The sequence below is a fragment of the Alosa pseudoharengus genome, unplaced genomic scaffold (genome assembly GCF_046254945.1).
Source record: "Alosa pseudoharengus isolate Yale_2024_CS ecotype anadromous, Long Island Sound unplaced genomic scaffold, YU_APseudo_1.1 YU_APseudo_1.1_scf_12, whole genome shotgun sequence".
NCBI lineage: Eukaryota > Metazoa > Chordata > Actinopteri > Clupeiformes > Clupeidae > Alosa > Alosa pseudoharengus.
The window spans coordinates 18,317,164-18,324,663 of record NW_027468587.1 but is presented as its reverse complement, the minus strand read 5'-3'; positions in this window follow the sequence as shown (position 1 = coordinate 18,324,663).

Genomic DNA, 7,500 nt, shown 5'->3' with positions numbered 1-7,500 from the left:
GAGAGAGAGAGTAGGTGTGTGGGTGTGTTTCGACAGCTCCACAAGATCCTCTTAATATATCGGAGTGTTTATGCGTCTACGTTTATGGAGCTGTGTCTGTGTCTCTGTTTACATGGAGGTGTCTCTGCTTGTGTGTATGTGTTTACATAGCTCTGCAGGAGTTTACACTGGAGATGAATTGGACATGTCCACCAACGAAAGCTCTGAGTATGTGTATGTGTGTGTGAGTGTGTATACGTGTGTATGTGTGTGTATAAGTGTGTGTGTGTGTGTGTGTGTGTGTGTGTGAGTGTGTACAGGGGGTGCTGGAGATGAGGCGTTATCATGGAGTGACACTGAGACAGTCTGTTATGACATGTTGTTTGCGTTGTACCCACTGACAGTACGCGACCGCTCCGCTCATGAAGCCATCAAACCCTTGGGCCTGGGCCACACACACATATACACACAGACAGACAGACACACACACACACACACAGACACAAGCACACACACGTCAGATCTGCCACCACAATTAGAACTGAAATTAGCGACACCCAGTATCATTACCTGTTGAGACATGGACGTGAGCTGATATGACAAGCTGCTGGTCTGTCTGGCTAACTAGGTCAGAGCGAGCAATTACGAGGGTTTGGGGCAATGCAGTAGGGTGGGGTAGGGGTGGGGTGCGGGGGATTCGGGGGTGGTGGGGTGGGAACGGAGGGTCCAGAGCGAGTATGAAGTCGTCTCAGCTCAAGCCCAGGAGCCATTCTCTTTAAGATGTAATGGCATCTCGTGATTAGCATAATGTCCCAACATGTCTAAGGCATTCAGCTCCATTCACATTAGTGGTGTTGGCTCATTATGACACTGGAGTGAGGGTGGGACGGGGAGGGGAGGGGGGCGTGGGGTGGATTTGGCCTTGCAGGACGCGTGCCATGTAAAATGCCTACTGTCTAACCACAACCCGTCACAACCTAGTGCCAAGCACTCAAAAAGACACGGAGAGAGCCACTGAGTATAAGTATAAGTATATATACTTTTTTGATCCTGTGAGGGAAATTTGGTCTCTGCATTTAACCCAATCGGTGAATTAGTGAAACACAAACAGCACACAGTGAACACACAGTGAGGTGAAGCACACACTAATCCCGGCGCAGTGAGCTGCCTGCTTCAACGGCGGCGCTCGGGGAGCAGTAAGGGGTTAGGTGCCTTGCTCAAGGGCACTTCAGCCGCGGCCCACTGGTCGGGGCTCGAACCGGCAACCCTCCGGTTATAAGTCCAGAGTGCTAACCGCCACTATGGCAAAGATGTTGCCACTGACCTTTAGTTTGTTGGCACAGCTGTTTTTTTATCCACTCAACGAGAAAGTGATAGCTGTATTTCACAGGACTTCACATGGATGTGGTGAAATGTCTCTATTTGCAGCTTGCCAGCGACACTCTCAGTTGTAATCCATGCCAGTGATTCATCATTTCTAAGCAAACATGCTCTCGTGCTCCCCCCTCAGTTATTAATGACATCATTGGGCCATCCTATGGGCACGCAAAATGTCTCTTTCTGTGGTAATGTTGAATATTCTAAACCGCATCAAGATATGACTTCACCTGCGTATGTGACCAGCGTGCGCTGTTATCATTTTTTTTTTGTCAAAGAGCTGCGACACATTCACATTTATCAACCAGAGCCGTGAGCTTGTGAGCTATCAATCGACCCTGCCAAAGGGGGAGAAATACACTGTTGGGCTTCAGGGCCCCCGCCTCTCCACTCCGCTGGAGTTTTGGGAGGTCTATCAGTGGCTTTTAATCAATCCCCATTTTCTATATCATGTTCAGTAGCCCCAAAATAAATCTCCACTGTCCACAGCTCCTGGCTTATATATAATGTATTTGCACACAAAAAATAAATAGAAGTGACAGAAGCAGTGGTTAACATGATCAAACATTCTACCGTAGGCCAAACAGGGCATCCTAGCCAGGACTGGGCAGGGCTGACAGGGGTGTGTGTGTGTAGTAGGAAATTACTGAATGGAGAGAGAGAGAGAGAGAGAGAGAGAGAGAGAGAGAGAGAGAGAGAGAGAGATAGACTGTCTAGAGGGAGGAAGAAAGAGGGCTGAAGGCTAGAAAGGTAACTAGTGGCTAGAAAAGAATGGTGAGAGGGGTACATATGGGTGGGTTTGAGTAGATTAGAAGTGTGTATGTGTGAGAGAGAAAGTATATATGGGCCTCCTGCACATCTCAATATATCACAGTCATGAAGGCTAATCTCTCACACTGAAACACACAGGAAAATACTCTTAGCTCATAGCCTGTATTTAGCCTCACCAGACGTTGATATCCTAATGGTGTTTTCTATTCTTGTAAGGCGTTGTATGTTGATTGATTTTCATTTTTATAAATCTATGAAGATTCTTGATGTTTTTGAGGAAAAATGGTGCTACAACAGCGTGATGTGTGTCCTAACTTTTACTTTTTGAGTACAGTGTCAAGTTGATCTTGATGTATTTTTAAGATTGTAATAAAGAGTTTTTGAGAATTCAATTCTCTGTGATGGCATGAAGGAGGTCGAGAGATGCAGTAATGAATGGGACAAAAATGGTTCAGCGGGAGCATTTGACGTGGTCGGCCATATTGAGGTTAAATGGCTGGTGCATGCATTCCAATAAGCATGACATTGTGCAGTAACAATGGCATGGTCATTTTCTTGTATTATCCTGCAGTGTACTTCCTCCATGAAAGCAATAATTTATCCTTTACTGCGCATAATCTCTCTCTTCCTCTCTCTCTCTCTCTCTCGCACACACACAAACACCACAAAAACACACACACAAACACAGACATGCATCCACATGTAGCACACAGCAGTTGTTGTCTATGGTGAATGCTTATGTTGAACTGGGGCAAAGATACTTCTCACAGTGACACACACACACACACACACACACACTCTCTCTCTCTCTCTCACCCTGGTCCTGTCTCCGTGGCTGGAGTGTCTAGGCCTGGGCTTGATTGAAACAAACGGGCCCTGATTGCTGATCATTCAGCTGTAAAGAGCAGCAAGGATGCAAGCTAATGGAAAAATGGAGCTGATTTGAGCAGCGTCGCGCGTCACTCACCCTGCCAACCTCTCCACCCCTGGTCCATGTCTCGCATACACACACACACACACACACACACACACACACACACACACACACACACACACACACACACACACACACACACACACACACACACACACACACACACACATGCACACAATACACACTCACACCAGCCTGTGCCCTGAGTGATGGGAGATTGTGTTGCTACAAGCTGCTTGCAGTATGGCGAGGAAAGGGGTGATGAGAGAGAGAGAGAGAGAGAGAGTGCATTAGGGGAAGAAATGGAAATAGTGAATGGGTTAAGAGAGAGAGCGAGAGAGAGAGAGATGACACAAGATAAATACAAGAGGGGGAGAGGGGACAGATCCCCCTGCTCTCATCACTGTCTGCCATGTTTATATGGCCAGCTTGTTACTGACTGACTGTGGAAGGGCAGTGAGGAAGATTAGCCGGTCCAGAGAGGGACACCCACACACACACACACACACGCCTCCCACCCTGAGAGTGGTGGCCGTGGTTTAATAAGGGCTGGTCAATCCCTGTGCAACCTCTTAATGGCCTCTGGAAGGATAACAATGATCAAGCTGCTGTCATCTGTCTGCAAGAGAGCTAGTGCTAGCACTGAGCCTGATGACTGGCTAACGCAGATCAAACAGCAAAACAATGGCCCTGAAACCCCCTATCAGTTTCAATACTTGTTCAAAGCACTTAGCATTTTTAGCATTTTTTAAAGTCCTAATTAGTGACAAGCACAAGTGCCTGTTTGGGTGGGGGAGAGGAGGTGGCAGAGGAAGAAGTGATGCACTTTAAAGTATCGCAATCACATATCTCAATTAGCATTTTTTTTTGTTTTGTCGGCACCAGCCTTGGGTATAAAGACAATAATTGACTGGCAAAAGGCATTTGCAATCCTGGTGGAATATTATGCATATGCAGCAAAAGAGATAAAAGGTTTGGAGAAGGACCCCCCTCACTCCACCCCCAACATCACCACTTCAGCTTCCCCCACACCCTCCCAACACGTGTGGCCGCCTGGATGAGAGGTCAGCACTGAAGAGTGGAGGTAATGGCTACCAGTTGTCATTAGGACGGCTGAACCTGGCTGAGCAAAAGAAGATAATATATGTATCTATAAACCCGCGGCCATAAACTAAAATCCCTTGACCCCGTATAAACAAAATTAGCCATTTGGGCAGTGTTGCAGGCAGTAAAGTGAGTATATAACAAGCTGAAAAGCAGTCTAATTGACGGCCATTATGGAAAGAGATGCACGGAGGGTAGGGGGAAAAAAAGAGTCAAGAGCGCAAAGATTTTCATTTCTACTCTCTGCTTCCGCCCCCCCCGCCCCCTCCTTTTTCATGTGACAGCAGCAGTAAATTAAGAAAGTGGTGATATTTAATACCTTTTAACCTCCCTCAGACAGTTTTCTGATCAATTACGAGAGCAGGCTGTAATTGTTAGCCTTCTTAATGATTCTGCGTGTGAGTCTTTGCCCCTGGAATGAAGGCCCGAGTGCAATTACCTTAAACCTCTCAAGTGTTGCCAGGGTCTGCAGCTGACATTACACTGCAGGGGGAGGGAAGAGGGAGAAAGGGGAGATTTTTCTATAGGAGGAGCGTGTGTGTGTGTGTGTGTGTGTGTGTGTGTGTGTGTGTGTGTGTGTGTGTGTGTGTGTGTGTTGCAATACAAAGTCATGGACAGTAAGTAACCATCAGGCACCAAGACATCACAGAATGAACAAGACATGGCAGAGATAGGACACCGCAGAGATGATCATGAAACAAGAACCTATTAATAGTTTTCTTAGGCAGACCAGAAAGAGGACTGTGACAATAGTTCAGCCAGCTGGTCATAAAAGCACAAACAAGTTTTTCAGTATCTGGTTGTGAAAGACATGGCTATACTTTTGGAGTGTTTCTTTGGTGATAACAGGCATTTTGAGCGACAGAGCCGATATGTGATTCTAAGTTTAAATAAAAATTGATTGGTATGTTTGTGGGCATGAGAGCGTGTGAGGCTATTTATGAATGATGCGATGCATGTCAATTCTGACATGAAGCTGACAGTTAAGGTATAAAACCACAGAATACTCAAGTAATAACAACATATTCATATAAGGGACCGTTCGTTATTTATAAACGGGATCACCGGAGGGATTTTGAGTGCTTCGATCAAAAGTTGCATGACCCTCCCCTGCCTGCAATATAATTTTCAACGACCCTCCAGCAGCATTTTCATAAATGACATGACCCTCCCTGGTCAATTGTCGATGTCTCCGGCCCACGCTCTTACGCGCTATGCTATGATAACACATCGACATGTGCTACCGTCCTAAAATCAACCTCTGCTTTCTGATCTTACACATCACACTTCACCAAGATGGTGGCCATTTCAGTAGATTTACTCCCTCACATTGTTGTGGAAACACAATAAGCATGGAAACTAAATGCACATTTCCTGCAACTGCATTAGCCTACTTGAAAAGTTACTCCTCTAGTAAGTATTCACATGAAATAAAACAATAAAGCATTGAGACCATTCAACAAAGCACACTGGGTAATAACAAATTCAACACATGAACTTGTTGCTATGGACTCGTCTCTAGGCTTCCTCAGTCATTGTAAAGCTGCCGAAGCTGAACATTATCCAAAACTCAATTTCTCAGACGAGCATCAATTTGGGAGCTTGTTACACTCCTTCCTTCTCAAATGACTTGAAAAGGCCATTTGCACAATTTCACAAATAATCACAGGGACCGAAAAATACCTAACATGCCAACTTTTTCCGGGTTTATCATTTTAACGTTTCCCTGCTGTCTTGCCGTTTTAATATTTTCCCGTAGAATATCCCATATTACTGTAATACTCATAACATTAGTCCTGCATTCTGGCCTGTCTGTGTTGTCCTGTTGTTACCCCTTGCCCTTCCAGTGAAACAGATGTATTCAAATCATCGTTTTGCTTGCTTGAATGCGAACTCAGAGTGATGTTAACCTAGGCCTATTTAAGTTAACGACGTGGTTGTCGTGAGAGCAAGATTCATTAGCACTTGCGGTGTTCGGCCGTAGGCTATCCCTACGTGTGCACCTGCCAGGCTACTCAGCTAGACAAAGAATTCCCCCTGTATATTCACTCCAAGTTGGCCTACCATAACTTACCAACTACACTGTAGACCATAAACTGGCTATTTATATGACCAAATGTATTTGTTCAACTTTATGAAGCAGAATTACGCACTGCTACTTGGAACGTAGGTCTAACCCATTTTTGTTGGCAGGAGAGAGAATGACAGCGATTAAGAAATTGCACTTGTTGCTGGTTACCAATAAATACTATATATTTTTTTGCAAACAACAAAAACAGAAAGGATGGAGACAGCAAAGCTAGAGATGGGCAGGAACAAGGTCAATAGAAATGCTTGTCAAAACGTTAGGAGCTGGATGTGTGGATGAATGAAGCACAAGTATTGTGCTTGATTGTTCAATGTTGACAGAGCTATGGAACGAAAGAGAACGTTATATGGCGACAGAAATCAACAATCAAACAAGCCACTTTGATTTTTTGCTGTTTTCATTAATACAAAAGATGGGTGACCTCCTAGACAAAAAAAAGTTAGGTGACCCTCCCCTCAACAAAGAATAAAAAGACATGACCCTCCCCTATTTTCCTCCGGTGACCCTGTTTATAAATAACGAACGGTCCCTAAAAGTGAAAGAAGCCACACACTGCATTAGGCACTTTTTACTGAGAATGAACAATGTTTAGAAGTTTCTAGCATTGTAAGCTAATGTCCCTGATGTTACAGCTCCTTATGGAAACTGAACACCGAGGCCACGCACCGGTGTTTAAGACCGGGAAAAGCCTTGGGCCAGCCCCATTCCTTAATGGAAAAGAGCCATATGATTCTTCAGGTTACCTTTAGGCCTACTGAAATATCCTGCTAACAACCAGCCCCTGATTATTGGCTGTGTACGGAGGGGGAAAATGCATCCAGAAAATCCTTGCAACTAACAGACACGATGAATCATTTTGCTATCACGGATATCAAATGGATAAAAAAAGACCTTCATTCTTCATGAGAGAACATCACGAAATGTCCTGAGAGTCTGAGTGACGAGAAGCAGATTTGGTTTGGAACAGCGGAGGACACTAGTCCCAGGAGAGGACTTTTCCAGGACTGATGTTGTTTACATCACTGTGGGGGTCAGAATTTGGGTCAGCCTTTGACGGCACACATACGGTAAATGTGCAACAGCTCTTCCATGACCACATCCCACACACAATGTCCAGTATTGTTCTATTTCCAGTAATACTCTGTGAAATCAATGCCCTTCTGACAAACCCACCCCTCCATCATGAAGCACATGTTACCATGTCATTACTATGTCATAAACATGACATAACCCCTTGACATATGAG